Raw genomic sequence first — 23,866 nt, 5'->3', positions numbered from 1 at the left:
CACTTTTTAAAAATTAAATTGCCATGCTATGTCACTTTATCAACAAACTTACTTTAATCCTGCTTGCGCATTCTGGCGTCACTATCCCTCAACTGTCAATAGACTCATTGAACAAAATATATTAAAAATATAAAATATAAAGCCTTTTGTGTTTTAAGTCAGGAGAGAATTCATTCTTGAAAGAACTATTTCTACTGCAAAGCACATTCCTGGAGTTGATTTAATTTTAGCTTTATTTGTATTCATATCTGCTGATTACATGCTAAGAAAACGGGAAGATTTCATAGCATGCCATTAGCATGCAGTCCTGCTCATTTGGCTGATGTGGTAAATACCATCTTACAAATCAAAAGGGAAAAAGAATACACAGAAGGTCCTTATCTAGCTCAATGGGAGGAAAAGAAAATATAAGAGAAAAAAACAAATGGAAAAGAAAAATGGTCTGGTCCCAATATCGGGATGGTCACATTAAACAAAAGGATCAGAAAAGGGAAATGTATTCCTTTGAAATGACTGTAATTGGCTGAATGGAAGCTGAGAGGAAAGCAATGATGGAAAACAAAGCCTGCGAGAGTATTAATTCTCCCTGGTGATGAAGGGTGCGTGGCCGCACTTGCAGGAAGAGATTCAGGTGATGCAAACGGGCTGGTGTCCAAGAGGCCTGCTGACTACATTCCCCGAGAGACCGTGGGGAGTACCACTGCCCCTCCTGCCTGGGGTGATCACACTGAGGCTGAGTGACAAAGAAATAAAGCTGCACATTTTTGAAACCACTGAAGCCTTGTGTCTCTTTGTTACAGAAGCTTAGCCTTAGCATAACCAACAATATGGGAATAATAAAATGCCACATTTGGATGACAGTTGAAAACATTGGATTACAAGCTGCTGCAAAAGAGCTTCAATAGCATATTTAACGTTTGGTTTCTTTAAAAAATGCAGAAGGAAATACGTCAGTTTTAGGATACTGCATGGTAGATATACTGATTTGTTGTATAATTTTTATTATTTTCTCCAGATTTGAAATATGCAAGAAAAAGACTAAAAGAGAAAAATGGTAAAGGAAGTATGTTTGCTATAAATGGATAGATATATTCTGAACTTAGGACAGTCTCAACTCTGCTGCTCAGTACCATCCCCAGGAACTGTTTTGTCTTTGACTTTGCTTCGCCTTACTGAATTTTCGCCCTCCTCATCCCAGGATAATCACTAGAATCTTCCAGAGTTCAGGCAGCCCCATTCATTACAAATGGAAAAGACCATATTTTCTCCCAATGAGGTAAACCATTGCTTCATTAAACACTTATTAAGATTTTATTCTTTGCCAAGTATTAGTAACACAGAGATGACCCAGACATGATTGCTTACATGGAGAAGCTCAAAGTCATCGTTCAAACATCTATATTTGTATTTCTTTCTGCACAAACATTGTTTTCTGAGATGCTCACACACTGCCATATACAACTCGCGTTGGGTGACTGATGTGGCACTGGGACCGGTTCTTCCCCGCTGAGACTGCCCTGTCCATGAATGTGAGAGGCTGACACTTTTCTTTACTCATTCTCACTGCTTTGAAAACCTTCTGTTCCTTCTTCACTAGGGCCAAGTTTTAACGTTTCTTCAAAGCCCTCCAGGGAGGGCATCTTTTTTGGGAGTATCAAGAAATGAGATCCACAGGCCCGAGACTGACTGGAATGACTTTTCTCCAGCTACAGTGTCACTGCTTAAGGGTTAGACGTGCTGGATGCCACCTCCAAGCAAATTCATTGTTCCTTCCTTCGTGTTCCTATAGTGCTCTGTTTATATCATCAGCAGAATACTTTGATGTACGGGATGTGACATACAACATATGATACACAACTAACTATAACACAGCATGACCTCTATGATGCTGAACTTGTTTCTTGAGGATGAGGACTCCGAGTTACTCACCCTTGCGTTTCAGTCTTCTGGATCATAACAGAGAATTATGTAGGAGAGAATGAATGCTGACTGCCAGTCCAATATCAATTATTCCCTTCTTCCTCAGTAGCAGGCTCACATTGGTTAGGTCATTATTTGTAGTTTAAAAACTATGTGTTTTACCCTCCCTTTCACCAGAAAGTGGTCAATGTACAAGTGTATGTTTTTGGATTGGATTTCCAAGAAAAAAACTTAAAGGGGGCTCACTCAACTGGGAGACAAGCATTCTTTGTTTCTTCTTCTCTTCCTTTGCGTTTCTGCTCAGAATTCGATGTGGCAGTTGACATGCCGGTGGCCATCTGGTGTGGATGCGTCAACCTTGAAGATACACGCGGTGCAGTAAGGGGAGTAAGGAAAGTAGAGAGCACAGAAAGACAAGACGATCACTTAGCTACCATTGTCTTGCATGGCCGTCTAGCCCTGGACTTTTTAAGTGCGAGGGAAAAGCATACCTCTACCATGTTTAAGCCACTGTCATTTTAGGTTTACATTACTGGTGATTAAACTTCATCCTAACTAATACAATGCTTGATAAGTGTTTACAATTAAAGAAGTATAATTTTCAGAATAACTTATTCAGCACAGGCAGCCTAAACCATAGGTAGCAAATCACTAGCCTGCTGGCTGAATCCAAGAACAAGTCAGGTTTATTTTCTTTTTTAATGCATCAATTGCCAATACCAGGAAGCTAGGCAATTTCATACAAATGTGGATTTTTTTTTAAATCAGGAAGATTAGCAACATTGGGCCCTCGCTGCTGCCTGGCAACAGCTGATGAATCGTGGCTGCCTCCTTGGTATGGAGCCAGGGGTCTTCATTTCACCACATCTCCGCTCACCCAACCTCTCTTGTACACCAGAGCTGCACAGTTGAGTGTGTAGCCCAGATATGAGCTAATCCCAAGCCCTCACCTAGATTTTTCGTCTTAGTTTTTTAGATTGTTTCATCTGCTTCAGTTAAAGGCACCCTGTATCATCAGGTACCTACTTTACTTTGTATAAACATCGCCTAATGAATCCTGGCAGTGAGCAAGCACTTCTGTTATGCAGGGGAAGGGCCAGGATCATATTTGATAAAATGCTTTTAGTGCTCACATTGGTTGTAGATCAGACTCTCCAAGGAATTTTTTTTTAAAAAGGAAATGCAGCTCCTGAACTCCACCAGAAAATTTCTGAACCAAAATTCCCTGGGGTTGGCCTGAGAATCTAAGAGGTCAGCTGAACTGTGGGCTAGGCTGTGGCCACAGCAGAGCCACGGGAGGCCCAGTGTACCTCCTCAGTATATCACAGCCTCTGGTAGCGACGCCTCATGATGGAGATGTTGCCATCAAGGATCAGTTTCTCTATCATCTATCATCTACTCATTCATCCATCTACCTGTCAAGTTCTTTCTTATAGAAGAATAACAAAGAGGATGAAGAGAAGTGGAAAGGGAAGGGAAAGAGGATGAGATGGTGAAAATAGAAGGAGAAAGAAAGAGGGAAAGAAGCAGTTGCCAGCAGGCAATCAACCAGGTGGCAAGGAGACACTGAACCAGGTAACGGAAGAGCTGTCAGAGGCCCCTTGGATGGTTGGGCCAGTGGGAGGAAAAAGCACAAGGGACACAGGCAGCCACACCCAAACAGCTGAGCCCTGTGACATGAGCAGGGGCACTGCCGGGGGGCTTTCTCACAGGCTTTATTGAATGACTACTGTGTGTCAAGCACTACCTGGGTGCTGGGCAACATCAGTGAACAAATATGAGCTGCTCTGACTGTGTCTGACATGGAACCCCAGGGACAGATTGACAATACTCTCACCAACAGGTAAACTTGAGGTGTCAGATGAAGTTAAATTTATTCTCTAAGAATTTGGGGTCATATCAATGTTGACTAGACAGAATCTAAAGAAAATGATTCCACCATTGCACTGCAGGCTGACCTTCCTGGTAAGGGGAGGGTCCCCTGTGATTCCCCATCAGTATTCATGCAAAACCAGGCATGTTGTAGACAGATGCAAGTTGGAGATGCAGGCATTAGGGGAGATGATTTTGTCGAGACTGCCAGCCTTGGAACTCGACCACCTCTTATTTTATGCCTCCCCTTCCTCGGTATCCCTTTCCTTCACTGAACTCTCTAGAATCAGTGGAGTAAGAGACTGAGTGGTAAGTGAAAGATTTTTCACAGAGCCTTGCAATGGAGTAACCAAAATAAATTCCATGGTAAATGATCATTTCTGTCCATGCATTCCTAATCATGTTTTAGGCCTTTGAATAAAAACTATGTTTTAAGAAATGTATTTTTTAGACAGAGAGGCACATGAAAAAGGGGTACGGGGTCTGTGAACACTCAATGCAATCAATACCTGCTTGAGTACACAGAAGTTTGAAACAGTGTGACAGTCACCTCTGAGCCATCCAGCAGGTTGCTGCAGTGAACACAAGAGACAGAAAATCAGAGAGGGTAGAAACTCCATTTAAGGTCAAAAGTGTCAAAGAGAACATATTTTAGGATGAAAAACAAATATCCAGTCTTCTGTGCATCTTTGCACAAGTTACTATTTCAGCAGCAGTGGGAAACTTTTAAACCACTTATGTGGGGATCTTTGGTCAGTAATGAACTTGATGTTCACAAGGGAAATCTTTTCACCAATGTGATGTTTTATAGTCTAGGTCACGATAACTCATTTTTTTAGCAATGTCAGTTTCAAAAGTGTATGGAATTCTATCTGTGTTTCTTTAAAATATGGTATGCACACAAAATCCAGAATTTAATACTTCTCCTTAACAATCTGGCATGAAAATGAAATGAATAAAAAGTTTGACCTTGTAAAAGGGCAATCTCTTTTGAGTTATGGATGAGGGGAAAAAAAGACTGAAACATAGCAAAGAAACAAATTTCGCCACACATTCTCATTTTTCAAACTGCTGAAATTCCCCAACAGTTCAAGGACTTATCTATTCAAGCTTCCTCTCCACCAAAAACCCCTCTTCTAGCTTGAAACCAAACCTGCAGAATTTCGGGCTCATAGGAGAACTCTTTTTGTCTTCATTTCAGGTGTGTGTGAGTGTGTACTTGGGAGGGTTCAATAATTCTGCTATCTAAAACAGTCAATGGACCTTTTCTTTTGTCTAAGGGACATTATTTGGAGGAGCAGTTGTGCTATTCTAGCAATGCCCGTACCCAGGCTGAGAGCCTCACCTGAACAGAGATGATCCATTTGCCTTGGGCTCTGTCCAAACTCTCTGTCAGGTACAATGGCCTACTTGAGTCCTCATGGTCATATTGAGTTTCTCCACACAAGAGCCAGGTAGTGCAAATCAGAGAAGAAAGGATCCCTTGTGTGAGCTGGGGATTTTTCCTTGTTTTAACCTTAATGGGAAGCCAAAGCCCTAGGACACAGTTCAGTTTAGCTAGAGAGAGGTTTTTTTCCCTTGCCCCTGCAGGCAGCAAGACAAAGCCTCTCATTTAAATAAATCACTTATTTCTCTTGTCAAGGAGGAAACTGATTTTAAATTTTTATGGATTTCAGACAAGAGTTAGACCTGGGAAGAAAGCAACATGTTTTGGCAGGCTCCCATGAACTCTTTGGAGTTGGGGCCACAAGTTCTCTTTAGCAAATAATTGCTCCCTGGGTAGTAGCCAAAGGCACAGCTCTCAGAGTGTCCCGCAGCTCCCGCGGGTGGCAGTTTGGGGGAGGATGATCTGAGAGAGCTGGATTGCTGTGCATCTGGGGACAATGAGTCACAAAGAGGTCGGAGAATCAGATGTGACAGTTGGGGAAATAGATTGCTTTTCTAGGATAGAATTTGAACTTTAGGAGTTTGATTTCTACAAGCAAGATCTCTGCTCAATCTCATGAACTAAGAAAAAAGTGGTGTGTTTGTAAGCATACGCACACTTATGGGCTTTGTTGGTTTACATTTTTCCTCGTCTCTGCACTGCAATTTAGCTTTCAAATTAGAAAATTCAAAATGAATGTTTAAGAGTTCCATGCCCTAATCTTTCAGGAAATACCTTCATTATGGGAGCAGATTTCCCGTGATGAGAAATGCCACCTCTAAGCATCTCTGGGAATGCCCGCAGTGTGTGAAAACGCAGAGAAGAGAATGATGGAAAGAGAGACACGTGCCCTGACTTTACAGGAGCTACAGGTGGCTCTAGGGAGTCCCGGCCCTTTTGTTTCAATCACTCTCTACCTATCAGCTTCCTTCTCTTTTCTTTTACTGTGCTTGTACCCAATATTCACTTTATTTGAAATAAAATAGGAAATATGGTCACTTAGCATCAATTGTGCTAAGGAGATAAAGTTCCCTGGGAACAGCTATCAACTGATGACTGCTGAAGTTGGTGTATAAATACCCTGCTCCCCTGTCCCTTGGGCAGGGTCCTACACTGGTTAGCAGAGTTTCCCCAGTGGAATTAAGCTCCAGGGCCCCCCAGTGGAAGGTGATTTAATAACACTCCCTGGGCTTCCCCTCACTGTGTCAATTCCTACCAGTGTGTCCTGCTCTCACTTCCCAAACAAACTGCTTGAACTTGAATCTTTATCTCGGTGTCAGCTACTGGAGGGACCCAGAATAACACATGTGTATCCTGGGCACTGCAATGTTGGCACAAATCATCAGGTAACTTCCATGCTACCCAGAGCCCCGGGTCTGACACCTCATGCAGCTTTCCATTGATGTCACAAAGACCTGGGTCACATGGCTTTGCTAAATATTAGATGATCTAGATTTTGCTATAACTATACCTATCTGTAGATTTTATCTATAACTATCACCATTTCACTAGGGTTTAACTTGAGGTTACACATGTAGACATGAAAATAATTCTGTGGGACAGGGAAATCAAAATAAGTTTCCCTTCATGAAGGAATTGGGTGAGACAGCCAAGGAGCTGAGAGAACCACCTTTGCACTTGGTTTGTGTGGATTTTGTTCTTTTGCTTGTCCCCACCCACCCTCCTCTTCAGAGTGTCCCTCGTGGTCTCACCCTGCTCTGGGGTTCTTACTTCCTTGCTCCAGGATCCGCAACAATCCTCCTCACTCTTTGTGGCTCTTCTTGGTATTCCCAGATGCAGTTGCCCACACCCCACTTGATAAACAAGGCACTGACTAAGGCATTTAATACTATTCATCAGTGCCATGTCTCTCAGGGATTATTTTCAATCCTTACAATGCCTTATAAGGTTATGACTTTCATGTCCACCCCTCCCAAAGCCATCTCTGGGAAGGCAAGGTTCTTGCTGAGGATGATGAAGGCTCATTGAACCACTGCTCAAAAAACAAACAGGTGACGTGATGAAGGGGCCAGGAAGAAAACCACACCTTAGAGGCAGAAACCAGTTTACCAAATCACCGATATCATTCAGCCCACTTTGAAACAAGTGCAACAAAGAAGGTGACACGGGCAATGATCAAAAACAAAAGCAATTGAGTGATTTTTAGAAAAAAAAACCTGGTTAATTCAGGGATGATAAATCAATCAGTGGTCATTGACAATGATAATGATAATACCATTTTAAAAAGTCATTTTGTGCCAGGGATCATGTAGATAGTCCTGTGTTGTTTCTAACCCAGGCCTTCCACAAAACCAGCCCTGAAAAGAGTGTCCTTCCTTCCTTCCTCCCTCCTTTTTCCCTCCCTCCCTTCCTCCCTCCCTTCCATTCTAACTTCTACCACAGCTAAAACTACCAAGACTCGGAAGTTAGGTTATTTGATCAAGGTCACAACTATACCATAAAAGAGCTGTGATTTGAACCCAGATTTGTCTGGTTCCATGACCCATACTCTCTCTTGTATTCCTTGGAAATATAAAGCCTTGTAGCTTTAAAACATATGTATATATTTTTGGAAAATGCTTTTAAGGAGATGGGTATCTAAGCATAGTCTTTCTAAAATGAAGTTAAAGAAATTCTTTAACGGCTAAGTACGAAAACAGAAATTACTAGCATTTCTGCATTTGCGGTTTTGGAAGTACAATAGGTATTGAGAACTTACTAAAACAACTGAACTTTAAAAAATATTTTCTCTTCCTTTACAGGCAATTTATGAACTCATCCACACACCAGATGTTTATTGAACAGATACTGTGCATGAGGCATCTTGTAATTGATTGTCATTTTGCATCTTTGCATTGAACTAGAGTGAAATACTCCGGAGTTTCACCAGAGTGAAACTCTCACAAGGTAATTTGAAAAAGAGATAGCCATTTCTGAAAGAATTATAGTTTTAAAAGTGTACTATAGCCACTTTAGAAGTTGTTGGCTGTGAGTGTTTATCCCTTACCATCCATGGAGTACAGACAGAGGCCCGACTCAGTGTTGTAAAAATAGGGTTCAATTTCAGCATTTCTGTGACTGCTATTCATTTTGCTTTCTACAGGGTACCCCCATCTACAGGGTACCCAGGAAGCTAGATAGCGTAGGGATATGTAGTCACTATTTAGTCATTTATATTTTAAAACAGCCCAATTGAGATTAAATCTGGAGCCTCACAGCTTCCTTCCAACTAGCATAGATGAGACTTGAAAGCAGCTCTAAGGACTTGCTTATGGCAGAGAAAATTAAGGTTTTCTCTATCTCCCTCTCTTTTCTTTTTCTCTTCCCTTCCCACGTCTCCCTCTTCCTCTCATTCCCTCCCTTCCTCTTTTCCTTCACCTCTCCCTCTCAACTCTGCGTTCCCTTAGCAATGACCCCAGACAGCTTCTGTTTCTGTTCTTTGTCATTTGGGGACCTCTCCTTCCTCCCTACCCTTTGATTTGTTTGCTCCAAACAGCACCTGGGTCTCCTTTCTGAGACTCTGAGGTTCAAGGCTGAATGGTGGTAGGGGTCACAGGGGAAGAAAACAAATAGAACAAAGCAAACTATCCAGGAGGAAAATTCACTGGCAAGTATTTTAAAACCACAATATCCATCACACCTATTTTTTCCTGTGTCTTTCTCCCTTGTGCTTGAATTTAAGGATCAAGTCTGTGTTTTTCACCGTCTTCCCTAGCACATGCCTTGCTTAAAGTAGGCACTCAATGAACATTTGTTGAACGAGTGAAATTCAGTGTGAAATGTCAGTGTAGTATGCGATAAACCAGCCAGGTGTCTTTAGGAAAGTGAGCCCTGGTCCAGGGCCTTGATGAAAGTGGATGATGAGTAAGGGGAAAAAGGTGAACAGATAGGGCAGAACTTCCTGCCTTCAATAAAAAGTTCTGGGCAGCAATGATGTACCAAGCGTTACTGCTCATGTTCAGTCAGTCACAGTGAAGAACAAAGAATGTTCTCTATCTGGAGTTGCTCATAAACTAGGAGGAGAGGCAATGCAATGAACCACAGTGGTTATTTTTTCTTAACTTGCCCAAATCCTGTAATAGAGGTAAGATGTTGTAATGTTATAACAAAGATAATGAGATTGAGACACACAGGTACCAGACTTTGCAATCGAGAGGAGAAATTCTATCAGGAATCTTGAAATGCAGGGAGGGGGCTTTCTCCCAGGCACAATGAAGGCGAGGAAAGTACTGAGGGTGCTGCCTTCAGTGCCCACCTGTTGGGAACCAATGTGCCCAACCTGGGCACATTGTAGTTTTCTTCACCTGGAAAGTTCTACCCAATAGCTGGGCTTGCTTCAGACTGCAAGGCTGCTATGAAATTATGGAATGCTCTGTGCACATTGAAAGACATTTAAAAAGACAGTACAAAAAATTTTTTACTATTGTGTAATGTCTGGTGATAATTTTCATTGGACTAATCGATCTTTCGAGGAGTTAATGTTAGGATTAATGAAATCAAGTAGCTTCACTTTGACTTACTGCTCACTCTCTGTACCAATGAATGTTCTGCTGGGGAAGGAATACGTGGCATTAGTGAGAAATAGCTGTTGTTTGACAAAATTCTACACTTCATAGAAACTGCTGTGAAGGTTTTCCCTCTGACATAAGACTTGGGTTCTAAGTGGTTTGTCTCTGTTAAAACACAGCAATAAAACAGCAAGTTTATGTGTCAGCATAAAAAAAAGGATATTTAGGCCAGTGCTGCTCAATATAGTAACGACTAGCCAGCCACACATGGCCGTTGAGCACTTAGCATGTGGCCAGCCTGAACTGAGGTGTGCTGTGGTGTGAATCACCCACGGGATTGCAAAGACATAATGCCACAAAAAAGGCAACATATCTCATCAATGGTGTTTAATATTGATTATACATTGAAGTAATAATATTTTGAATATGTTGGGTTAAATAACTATATTACTAAATTAATTTCACCTGTTTATTTTTCCCTTTTAAAATGTGGCTGCTAGGGAATTTAAAGCTACATGATTATCTACCACATTTTTTGGACTATAAGATGCACATTTCCCCCCAAATCTGAGAGGAAAATGGGGGTGCATCTTACAGTCTGAATGTAGCCTACCTGGCTCACTGTGTGTGGGGGAGGGGAGCAGCGGCCTATATTATTTATGTTATTAAATATTCACCACACTTTTTTTTTTAAGATTTTATTTATTTATTTTTAGAGAGGGAAGGGAGGGAGATAGAGAGATAGAGAGAGAGAGAGAGAGAGACATCAATGTGCAGTTGCTGGGGGTGGTTATGGCCTGCAACTCAAGCATGTACCCTGGCTGGGAATCAAACCTGGGACACTTTGGTTCCCAGCCCGCACTCAATCCACTGAGCTACGCCAGCCAGGGCTGTATTCACCACACTTTTTGCTTCAAAATTTTTTTCCTATTTTCCTCCTCTAAAACCTAGGTGTGTCTTATGGTCCAGTGCCTCTTACAGTCTGAAAAACTCAGTATTTTTCAGCACTACTTTAGACGGTGATGTTTGGAACATTTCCTCTCTCTCCTCCTCCTCCTCCTCTTCTTCCCGCTCTTTCTCCTCCTCCTTCTTCACAAGAACTGGGAAAGTTTTCTATTAAGACAACTGACCTGCTTTAAAAGAAAACCACAACCATGTGGGAATATAAAAAAAAATTTCATTCAGTTTTTTTATGTTTTGTTTTTGAAAGAGAAAAATCCGAAATGCCATGCTCAATTGATTTTAAAATTAAGAACAGAGAACGTAAATATCTTTTTTTAAAAAAAATGACTAGAGACTCAAAATCTACTTCAATTTATGTAATGGCTGATGAAGGAAAGGCAGAGGAGGAGAGAAACGGACCTGGTGGAAAGCAGAGTGCTACAGGGAAGGAAGAGACTTGTCTTTCATACTCATATTTCTAAAGATCTTGGGAGAAATGGTGTGTGAGGCAGACAAATATCTTCTTCTACCCTGCTCCAGTTATTAATGCCAATTAGGTTGTTCAGATGAATTACCCCAAATTATGTAGAAGGACTGCACCAGTCAAACTCTCCGATATATCCCTGATGTTGTACACCTACTTTTCTGGGAATAACAAAAGACTCCCTCCTTTGAGCACGGAATGGATTTTGCCAGTCGGGAACAAAGGTGAAAGGAAGAGGAAGAGCTGCAGGTGGTTTGGCTTTACCTCAGCATGAGAGGTTTGACTCAGTAGTGTTCTGGCTGCAGAGACTTGCACAGAAAGCACGAACTATAGAAATGAAGTACCCGACCCTCTTTGTTCCACCTGCTCAGGGAAAAAGGCAGGAGCACTTGCTAGGTTATAGTCCTGTCTGTCATGGAAGCTCCTGAACTCCCAGCCCTGGAAGAGGTTTCCTGAGGCCCAGCGCTCCCAAGCCCCAGCTCAGAGCGAAAGACAGAAGGTAGAAAGGTCTTAGATTCCCTCATTCAGGATGTCTTTCCTCATCTGCAGGCTCAGCAATGGGGTCAGAACAATGCCGAGAAGCAGGCAGTCTCTGCTGGCTGTCCCTCAGTGTCCTCATTGCCTGACATTGCCAGCTCTTTGCCACTGTGTCCAAAAACAATTAATGAAGGCAATTTTCAGAGGCCTTAGGCAATGGTTTCCACTCCTGCCACCAGCCCAATGGCCAGGAAATGGATTGTAGAGCATCTGCTTAATTTCAACACTCTTATTGCTGCTATTATATATAAACAATGTTTTAAATCTAGGTATTCTGCAAAGCAAACAAACAACCACAAAAACAAATAAATCATTGACTTTTGAGATAAAATTGACTCACATGGTCTTATTCTAGTTCAAACTCCATTTTTTACAGATGAGAAAACTGCCACACCAAGGGACTGAATGACTTTTCCAAGCCACATTGCCAGTGGGGATGAAATCTCCATTAGTGAGGCTCTTGTTGCTCCCCAGTTGCCCCAGGGGCACTCCAAGGTAGTTTGGGCAGGGTGGGGAATTCTGGGAACCCAGGCTGCACCTATGAACATCCTTAGATTCCTGCCCTACCAGTGCCCTCAAGGTTCATGCTACCCTGGAATTAAACTCATTGGAGGCCTTTCCAGGCCAAACCGATGTACCCAGATCGGCCTCTTCCAGTTCCTTTTCTAATCATGTTAACTGCTGCCCACAGCGTGCTAAATGTTTGTTGTACTGGACTTTACTTGTGGATTATTCTCTTACCACATAAGCTAGATGCTTACTCGGAGTCAGGTGTGTTGGTTCCCAAACCTGTTCGTGTCAGTTGTCTCCATCAGGACAACCATCTAATTTAATCAGATGTAACAAAAATCGGTAAAAAATGAATTTAGAAAGAGAATTTTCTCTATAAAAGTTAAGTTAAATGCTTTGAACAGTTATAAGAGAACTGCAAATATAAGGGAGAAAAACCCCTTAAATTCTGGAGGGCCTCTTTGCTCTGATTATTCCATTGGTTTTGACTTAAGATCTTGTTTGCTTTAAGAAAAAATTTAAATTGGAAATGATAGCATATGTATTACTGTTGCGGTTCAGGTATGAAAGAATGCAGAACTATAGTCAGCTGTTCCCAAGTCCAAGAATACTCCTTGGTCCTCTATCAGATGTTGGCAAACAAATGTGAATGTAGATGTTTTGAGCTGAAACGAATTATGCAAAGCACACACCACTTTTTAGTGAGTCTCCACAACAGCTGGCTTTTCTGCTTGGCCCGCCACATGTTTGTCATACCACAGAGACAAGAAGGATTCTACTGTAAAAATCAGGACAGGAGAAGGGTGTGTACGGACTTAATAGAATAAAAAGTTAATATCTTTTGCAACTCTTGCATGACCAAAATAATCATTTTTATTGTCAGAACCTTAAGAAAGGATTTTCCCACACTTTCTTCTTTTTAGGCCTTTTAAGAGCTGATAGCAGAACATACATTTTATTCTACCTATTAGGGGCTAGTTTTTTGTTTGTTTGTTTCTTTTCTTAAAACCAACCTATGTGCTTGTAACATAAATCGCTGCTAACTGTCAGAAAGCAGGGGCAGTTCACTTTCAGACCGACGGTCCTGCTAGAAGAATTTTCTTCCTTCTCACTTATCTTCTGCTAATCTTATTTTGGGATCCTTGACCCCCCAAAAGTAGTAACTAATAATTAGCTGATCCAATAGTGCTTGAGGACAAAGTTCGGAGTCAGCGGCTTACAGAGTGTTACCACTAAGGCTGACTGAATCCCTGGGCCAGAGTTCCCTCACCTTTCCCTGTAGGCACCCTTCATATCACAGGAATGTCATCATCCTAACTCAGGCAAAACTAGGTCCCTGGAGCCCTTCTGCAGGATACTGGGCAGGGGGGTAAATATCCAATATCCCTTTGAAAGTGTTTTCAATCTTAACAAAAGTCTGTCAAACTCAGCAGAACATGAAAACTTTCTCTCTTGTATTCTCAAAGCCATGTTCATCACAACAAAAAAAATCACCCACCTACCCTCTCTTCCTTCTCACCACTCCCAACCAAGCACCGCCCCTCAACCCAGGCCTCTCTCGTTCTCTCCTCTATCTCTTTTACTAGCTCTAGTAAGAATTCCTGGTTTTCAAATCACCACTTATACAAATAGTCACAGCATCTAAGGTATAGCATGGGGAATCTAGTCAATAATATTTTAATCACTATGTATGGTTTCATATGGGTACTAGACTTATCGGGGTGATCACTCGGTAAGGCATATACATGGCTAATCACTATATCATACACCTGAAGCTAATATAATATTGTATGTCAACTGTAATTGAAAAATAAAACAAGAATCCCTTTATCTCTCATCTACTAGTGACTTTCTATGCTTTTCATTATAAATCAATCAAGTCAAGATAGATACCTTTCAAAATTCCCCACTAATCTACACATTTTCCTGATTTGCATAACAAGGTTCAAAAATAGACATTATTCACCTTAAGTTCAGAAAACTGGAAGAGTATTTTAATCTCTTAATCAGGGTTAATTTCTGTTTCTTTTAAATGAAGAACACTGAATCTGGTATTTGTTAAACTCCTCTCACTTAACTCTTGACAACAGTCAAAACGAAAATTTTCTGTGTGTGATTTTGAGCAAGTCACATAATCTCCCTGCATGTGAGTTCCCTCAGCCTTAAATAGAGAAAGTAATCGACCCAACCCCCAACCCCCACAGATTGTGAACATGAAATTTGCAGAGGGCTTTACATTGTAGATGCACTTTTTCACATAGTGCATCCATGGAGTGGCAAATACAAGCCTCCACCCCACCCCACCCAAGAGATATTACAACTCAGTGAAAGTCACGTTCTGAAATAATCCTCCAAGGTGGGTTCATCAAATGGCATAAAGTTACTCAAGTTGGAGATGATAATTCAGCCTTAACTATTTCCAAATATTAAAATATAAAATTTTAAAGTTAAAATCATGACTCTCTATAAAACTAAAATGAACACAGGGCTAAGATTTGTATGTCACAATTCACGAGGGAACCAGTAAGATGTTACAAACAGTTGAAAGAGACACCTGAAGTGTGGACACGTTCGGCACTGCTAACCTAGGCGCAGGTGGCCCTGGTGCCTGGGCGGCCTATGTAAGCAACCAGAATCTAAGCCAGAGTCAACGCCTGTGAACACCTTGAACTTAAGAAGTCAAAACTGAAGAACAACCAGTAACAAATAGTGAACTAAGCTTAAATAAGGCAACCACTTAAGCTATAGGCAATCAAATAATTTTCCTTGCTTTGGAGTCTCCTCTACAAGAGCCTGTCCCTTAGCTGCTGCTGGTGGTGCACCTGGAATCACCTTCAGTTAGAACTGATGTTTGTCAAAGAAACTCTTGTAAGTTTTACTGTGCCTCAGTTTGTCTTTCAACAGTTCATAGGTGGTCAGGAGAGTGGTGAAAACTGGTGGGTTGAAGACATTATCATCTCAAAACTATATTTATTTGTTGATTTATTTGCCTAGAGCATTGATGTTTTTCCCCGAGAAAGGGCAAAGCAAAAGGACTTCGCTGGAGCTGGCTCTGAGAGGGAAAACTGGCTACAGAGCTAAAGGATCCAAGATGTGCCGAGAGAACAAATTTCTAATACCTCTGTGGCGAGATATTTTTGTTCTTTATTTTTTAAATGTTTTTGAATTTTCTATCTGTAAATATTTCAGTAATCTCAAGAAGCCAAAGTGAAGAAACAGTTTACATAACCATCAGCTCTTTTGGCTTCTGGATTAGTAACAGGTATTCAGTAGTTTGAGATAATCACTCAGGAGTTACAACACCGATTTCCCAGCCTCTCAAGCTCTCAGTTTTTAGACAGCTGCCTGTGTACTCATCGAAACTATTCCTCTGAAGTCTTTACAGCGCTATTTTGTTAGACAGATAACAGAACACGCATGTAAACATAACTACCTAGGTACATCAGTACACACATAGAAATGCCAAGTGAAACCTGAAGCTTGTCTAATCCTCACTCACATGACAGAATATTGGAGGACCTGTTTTGCAAGTACTATATATCAATAGACTTACTATTTTATATGTGAGATACACAAATAAGCCAGTGGTTTTAATTCATCCCAATAAGCACATGGCAAGAAAAATGATCCAAGATGACTGGATATTCGAGGTGACAGAAAGCAGTAATTACACAAAAGAAACCATGAAAATCTTCTATATTTGTACTTCATATATGAATTATTCTGTGTTTGGCGTCACAAAAAATGAAAGGCATTTGTGAATGCATACAGGATAGAGCATGGTGTGGTGGCTTTTTATTTAGCAAAGCTGGAACTGGCTTCCCGGCATTCTTTTCACCATTTGGTTCTGGGTTAAGGCTGGCCACAAGAGAAATTAGTGCATGATTTGGATGGTGGCAGTGAAGCAATAGCCATTATACCCACGAGGTCAATGTAGGCTGCCAAGTGCAGCTCCACATGTGGGTGCTGATCTGCCAGCTACCACAGCAACAAGGGGCGGAAGTGGGGCCTCAGATGCCTCACCTCCCGCTGATCTCCTCCCTCTTTTCTGTGGCTTGGGCCAGATGTATGTGTGGCTTAGTGGCGAAGGCTGTCACCTTCTCCCTGCAAGTCACCCACATGGTTGAGGGTGGAGGCGGGGCGAGGCAGGCAGGTTGGAGTTTTTCCTCATGGATTCTAGTTTGCCCTTGTTTGTTTGCATTTGACATACAGCTTTTCTTCCCAACTTCAAGTCCTGCTGACACACAGACCCTTTAGGCCCACCCTGCACACAGAGCAACACCCTCTTAAAGACTTCACCAGCTCTTACCATTGTGGAGGATCCAGTTCTTATAATAAGTCTCTTACTCCACATCACTCGTAGTGATTCTGCTGCCCCAACTGCACCCTGACTGATACACGTGGTTAAATGGTGAAAGTGAACTTCAAGTTAGGTGATTGGATTCTCGCCCTGGCTTTACCACTGCCTAGCTATATGTCCTTGACACATGACTCAATGTCTCTGTACCTCCATTTTGTTAGAATTGATGAATGTTAGTGGCAGCTCCAGCTCCAAGTTCAAGGCAGTTAGTAAAATATTACCACACAGTTTATAAAAAGCCACATTCTCTCAGAGTTTATAAAAAAAACAGGAGTTGGTTTTAGTCAGATGAGTATATGAATTTAAGATTTTTTTAAAAAAATTAACTTTCTTTACTGACATTGGAGTATGCTTTCATTATGTGTTTTACAATATTCATTAGTATGGGACAAGTGCAAATCATAATGTGTCATATGATGATCTACAAAAGTTCCCAGTGCATGTTGTCAGTAAAATGGCCAAGAATATCTCCTGTCATCAGAGTCGGGTAGTCCTGAATATCTGTAGATTTCTCCGTTGCAGCAGTCTTGGGACCGAGATGCAGAACACATGTATCGATTCAGTGGGGGTGGCAGGAGAATGTCCATGCGTCATCCGATAGCCATTCTTCCTTTGCCCTGCACATTTTTGATACTTTCCCAGGACATCTGTCTCATCAGAGCCATCGGAACAAGCATTTCCCAGGAGCTCTTTCATTCTCATGCATCAAATAGCAGAGATGAAATAGAGTTGGACTATAAAGCAGATCGAAATGATTGTAGGGTGGAATAGGGGCCCTCTGACAACTCTTTTCAACAGAGTGACAATGGGGTGAATTCTGGCAGGACTCTCCTCTCCCCCCGAACCCCAGTGAAAGGCAGCAAGCTGCAAACGTGGTGGTGAGACGACTGGATTCATCACCAGCGACTTGGTGCCATGATACTTCATCAAAGAAATAACGATGGTGTTGATAAGAGCTGCTGCATTAAGACGATCTTGCATTTCTAAGGGGCCCATTTCTGAGCTGCTTTTGTGCTCTGTCTCCCCCCATTTAAGGGCACAGATGTCTACAGTCCAAACGCACCTGTGTTTAGAAACATAAGGTTCATTATGAGAATGGAGCACTGATCTGCTCCTGACTGTTCCTCATTCACGAACAATGGCCACATACATAGCGGCGGAGCCAGCAGCCCAGAATTAACTTCCTTGATGGCAGACACATCCTTGGACTTCTAAATTCTACACCAGTAGAAGCAAATTATAGGCTTAAGGGATTCGTGTCTTATTATATGAGGAATGCATGCACATTGATTGTTTTCCACTAGTGATGGGTCAACTATGACATTTATTTTAAACATGAATATCTCATTTAACAGAAAGGACCAGGAGGGAGCATGGAATAGGGTGTCTAGGTGACTTTCCAAGGGGTTGGAGGAGTCCAGGGGGCATCTTTTGGGAGACCAGTTTCTTACAGAGCAAGAATGAATTACTTTTGATTTCCTAAGCATTTAGTTTAAGAGTTAAGCAAACTTATCTTTGGCATCTAATTGGTAGCAGGCACTGGGGCTATTCTTAAGAAACTTTAAGTGTGATGAAGAAGAAAAATTGTTTTCTCATTCATTTTGCATGTCTCCCTCTGCCATCCTTAACTTAGCTATAGCATCAACTTTTAGGGTGGCCATTTGTGGTACCAGGAAATGTGGCTAGTTTTGGTGGCACTGTTTGCAACATAATCTGTTGGCAAGACACACACGGCTTGGAAACTAGGCACAGGCGTAGTGAGTGATGGGGTATGTGTTCCCGGACACCTGGGTTCAGTGTGTTTCCTCACCAATTCAAAAAACAAATTGAGTGCCTCCTAGATAGGATGCATGTGTATGTGTATGTCTATCTCTCTCTACCTCTGTCTTGATCTCTACTTCTATATCTCTGTCTGGGCCTGCTCATATTCCAAAAGGGCAAACAGTCCACAAATAAATGAAGTAGAAAATGCCAAACAGTTCTAAGTGTGGTGAAGCAAATATTCGAGGGCAATGTGACCAAATGAATGGGCAGCTAACTTAGCTGGGAGAGTTCAGGAAGGCATCCTTGAGGAAATAACATTTAAGCTGAAAGTTGTGTGACTCAAAGATGTTAACTTGATCTATGAGGCCTGCTGTCCTGTGACTGCTGGAATAAGCTGCCTGGTGATTTATTTGGATAGATTGCGTTCAGGTAACTTCCCTTGGAAGTTACAAACTGTCACGAATCAGAGAAGAGGGGAGGAAAAAGGCCTCCTCTCAGGGACCCAGGGATTATTAGCGTGGCATGGACTTTATTTTCAGTTTAGTAATCTTGTGAGCTGGACACTAACGCCAAGTTTAAGACTAAAGACTTTGTAGTTCTCTCATATTTACCCAGCAATGCCCTTTTGTTGGAGGCCAACAAAATCTGAAATCAAATGCATATATAATATTCAACTGCACCTACTTGTCCCATGTCAGTGAACCATCTACATAAACAAGGTAGCTACATTTTCCACAGCTCCAATGTGAAGTCAAATGAAGTGAAGGGTTGAAACAACTGTGACAATTTACAAGTGAATGCTGAATTCAGGAAACAAAAGTCATCTGAAAATCAAACTGAGAAAGTTGAAAGTAAATGTCCAGGGTGACTCGGTCCTTCTTGAGGCCCGGTGCCTCCACAGAGGAGAATGGCTTGAATGGTTAGGGCTACCCAAGTAGCCTGCCCTTCCTCTCCCTACCACTGCCCTTTGGATTCTTCCTGTGGAATGCATTGATAAAATTTTACAACACACAAGATTTAACTTTATTTTATGTGCCCCAAACAGGTGGAAAACCAAAATGAAAACATGTCCATTACAACAGATAACTACAAGTAAACTGGTTGAAAAATACTTCAGCAAAGAATAAAAGTCAGAGAATTCAAGAAGAAAAAAAATGTTATCCTAGAGATGAGAGGCCTTTGGAACTTAAAATGAAATTTTCCACTTGAAATCTTGCTCTCTCACTGTTGAATCTGAGAGCTGTCTAGTACTTTTGAGCAGAGCCCAGTTGGAAAGTAAGGAGAGAGAAAGTTTTCCATTCAAAGTTCCCACCTTCCACATCTATTTCCATTTGTTCATTTGGCATACCCAGTGTTGGATCTGCCCCCTTGTTCCATGTCCATCTGGGGGAAACATTTGGCTGGAATAGAAGGAATAATAAGTGCTTCACAGATTTGTTACATTCCATTATAAATGCGATTTGTCCATGTTCTTAAGGAAAAATTTAAAAGGAGACCAGTAGAATAAAGATAAGCACTGTTAAGTAGCCACACTGGCTTTTACTGGTGAGTAAGTTGTCATGTGCTTTTACATGTCATCTCATTATTTCACCTTCACCACAGTTTTGTTTATGAATTAAATAGGATCATGTACCTTGCCAGGAACTCGTATTTTAGTGATGCTTGAATGGCGCTTTTGTCCTAGAGAAGAGTTCACCTTGCCCGTGCATCTTCCTCCATGGTCTGCTGAACTTGGTGGGCTGGGCACACAGATGTCACCTGAACCAGTGCGCAGAGGACCAATAACACACTTACCTTACCCCATTCAGGGGTCTCAGTGCCACTGTGTGTGAGTCTCAACTGTAAGAGTGAATGACATTGGCATACAAGAGCCAACCAGCCAGGACAGAGACCAAAGGGATGGTTACTGGAAGGAAGGGGTGGAGGATGGGTGAAAAGGAGAGGGGAGCATTGGCAGTAATATTGTGGTAAGTGTAAAAGGTGATAGATGATTACTAGAATCAGCAGGGTGATCGCAATGCAATGTATAAAAATGTCAAATCACTATATTGTATACCTGAAATTAATATAACCAAAATAAGATTGTATACCAGCTATTCTTAAATTTAAAAAATAAAATAAAATGTCAAAAAAAAAAAGGCCAGCCATCGAGGACAACCGTCACTTCACTCTCTCACTTCTGGAGTCGGGTTCCTGAGCCACAGTGTGGAAACAGTATGCCTCCCACTGCACAGACGCTCTCGAGCCGTCCTGCAGTTCATGCCAGGTGAGGTCAAGGATCCTTCTTTCTATATAAATACGAGGGGGAATGCCGAAACAACTGGAATTATCTTCTGGAGGGCAGGCCCCTTGTAGTACAGGCTTCCCCTGCTAGGTGAGTTTTCTAGGAACCCACCTGTGTCAGTGTACCAGCTGGCATTGTTGTGAGAGGCTGTGTTTGGTTTCAGTGAATTTTTTTTGAAGACCCAACACCTTTGCCCATTTCGCGGTGGGGATTTATGAGAGCACCTGTGCACACCATGCACTTAGGGTTCAGCAATGTTTGACCAAAAACAGCATGACCTCTGCGCCCCACCCTCCCTATTCACCGGATCTGGCCCCAAGCGACTTTTATTTTCACAACCCCCCCAACCCCCATGAAAAGAGTCCTTAAAGGAAAACGTTTTGATGATGTGGAAGAAGTGAAAGAGAAAATAACAAAAACACTGAAAAGCATCAAAATTGATGAGTTCAAAGACTGTTTTGAGCAGTGGGGAAAAAACATCTCAATAGGTGTATTGCATCAAATGGAGAGTACTTTGAAGGTGACTGAAGTTTGAACATATAAGAAAAAAATACAGGTTTTTATGAATAAATTCCATTTTTTGTGTCCCCCCTCATAAATTTTTAGGGAGGAGGGTGGGGCATGGGTCCTGGTGAGGACGTCTGGCACAGCCAGGCGTCTTCAGGCAGCTATTTCCTGGGGGTGGCTTGAGGCAACAGCAAGAGCTCTGGTGAAGAGTTTAAGGCTTCATAGCAAATCCTGCTCTGTCACAGATTTTTTTTTTTTTGACTTTGAAAGAATCTTTGATTTCTTCACAAAAATGGAAAGTTTGGCCAGATAATTTTTAAAGTTTTTTTCCAAGTCCAGCTAAAAAAAAAATAGAATTACTGACAATCAGATTTGTTCTATAATGTGTCTGGGTTTGAGGCAGTAGGAATTGCTACTTCCCCAATGAAACATAAAACACCTACATTTAAAGGAAAAGGGAATATTACCCAATTACTCTGGCAAGAAGGGATCATAGCAATTCTGACAGCACAACCAGAGTAGATGCATTAAAGTTGCAGCAGGAAAGGAAGTGAGGCCAACAAAACAATTAGACTTCCTGACTTACAAATTCAGAACACGTGGAGGCCGCTGCTACTGTGTAAAGGCATCGTGGCCGTCCCAGGCTTCAACCAAGAAGCAGGGACAATAGAGTCACCCTCTTAAGTGAGAGAATAGGGGCTAGGCAGCAGTGGCCATGCCACAGAGCACAGAAAATTTCATTTGGTTAAAGGATTAATTTCATCCATGAGAAAGATGAGATTTGTAAGTTTGACTCCTGGGAACATGTGGATGGAATGAGACTATACGGTGATAAATGAACAGTTACTAAACTCATACTTAAAAATTCCTTTTTCTTTAATGGCTTCCTGTATTGCTGAGCTGGGGGCAACAGGTGCTGATGGAAGGGTATTTCTCATCCGAATGTATTTAGCTTCCTCTCTCTTTTTGCAGTTTCTGTACAGTCCCTTGGGAACCAAACTTGGCACAATGGCTTGGGCTGCCTGCTTGTCCAACACCAAGGGTGCTGTCAGCACTCTGAAGATAGCATGATAATCATATTTGTTTTGGCCACAGGCTCAAGGGCAGATGGTTGTCATACTGATTGGAAGGGATGTGTTGTGACAGGGGGAAGGGCATGAACCAGAGCTAGCCAGGAAAGGACATTGGGATGCTTCCATATAAAACAACTATTTCTAGAAATGTTCTAGGGGTTTTGTTTTTAGCAATTTCTGGACGCTTTCTAGAAATTGCTAAAAACAAACGAGCTGCCACCACATGGACCAGAAATCTCTTCAAATTCACAGTGCAGTATAACTCAGGGTTGGATGGAGGCCAATGAGACTGGTGGGCAGCCCTCAGAGGCAGGGTAGCTTCAGATCCCATCACTGTGGAAGCTTCATCCCATTCTTTCATATCATGTGGGTTCATCTGACCAGCTTGGCTTTGGCCTTCAACCCAACTCAAGGACTTTGGAAAACTTTTGCATGGGAACTAGAGGGAAAACATTTTTGAAGGGCTCACTGTGTATCACAGATAACTCTGAAGTTACTGAACCTGGTTTAGGTCTTTCCTGAAAATTCAATATCTACAAAGAGAAGAGTGAGGCTGGGTCCAATGGGCTCATGCCTCCCCATCTAGGCAGCATAATTTTTCTGCACTCAAGAGGAGTTCCTCGCTGTCTGAACTACTTCCTGTTATGTGATACAAATCGGAAAATGTGTTGGGCACCTATTTGGCATCCAGTACTATGGCAGGGGCACTAGGAGATGACAAGAATCCTCACGGATCTCACCACATAATCATGATTTTATTAACTGGATTAAGGGCTCACCTGCTAATCACATAATTATACGGTAATATGGAAATATCTCCAAACAACTTAATAGCACTGAAAAATGTATACACTACCATTTCTGCTAATACTTACATTTTATAACTTAGTCTATAACCTTACATGTTTCAGTTTTCTAGAGCTTCCATACCAAATTTCCACAACCTGGGTGGCTTAAGAACAACAGAAATGTATTCTGTCACATTGCTGGAGACCAGGAGTCTGAAATCAAGGTGCTGGTGGGGCTGTGCTTCCTCCAGAGCTCAAGCAGAGGTTTCTTTCCTGACTTCCAGCTTCTGGAGGTTGCCAGGATTCCTTGGCTTGTGGCTGCACCACTCTAGTCTCTGTGGTCATATCACCTTCTCCTCTTTTTCTTGTGTCTTTTCTGTGTCTGTCTTATGAAGTCACATGTGATTGAATTCAGAGACCACCTGGAGAATTCAGGCTAAGCTTCTCCTCTCAAGATCCCTAATTTAGTCACATTGGCAAAGACCCTTTTCAGATAAGGTCCCATTCACAAATTCCAGGGATTAGAACATGGACAGAGCTTTTGGTGGGGATACCATTCAGTCTATTGCATTTTACACTGTCTAACTTTCAAAGAGATTTCACATGTACCATCTTATTTGATCATCTTAATAAATTTATGATCCTGGAGCTTGAAACAAGTAATCTAACTTTCAGTCCTCCTCCCAAATTTGACTTTAAAATATAATTTCCACAACTATGTGACTCACTGGATTTGTGTTTGCCCAAAGAGATGGGAACCAGCCCCACTCACATTGGCCTTTCACCATCTTTTTCCTCCCTAAGTTAATAAATAAATTCTCAGAGTTCTTTTCTCTAATCTCCTGCCTCTCATTACATATTATGATAACTGAGCAGAATGAGACTAGAAGG

The sequence above is a fragment of the Phyllostomus discolor genome, chromosome 3 (assembly GCF_004126475.2).
Source record: "Phyllostomus discolor isolate MPI-MPIP mPhyDis1 chromosome 3, mPhyDis1.pri.v3, whole genome shotgun sequence".
NCBI lineage: Eukaryota > Metazoa > Chordata > Mammalia > Chiroptera > Phyllostomidae > Phyllostomus > Phyllostomus discolor.
The sequence above is the reverse complement of the archived record's forward strand: the minus strand, read 5'-3'. Positions refer to the sequence as shown.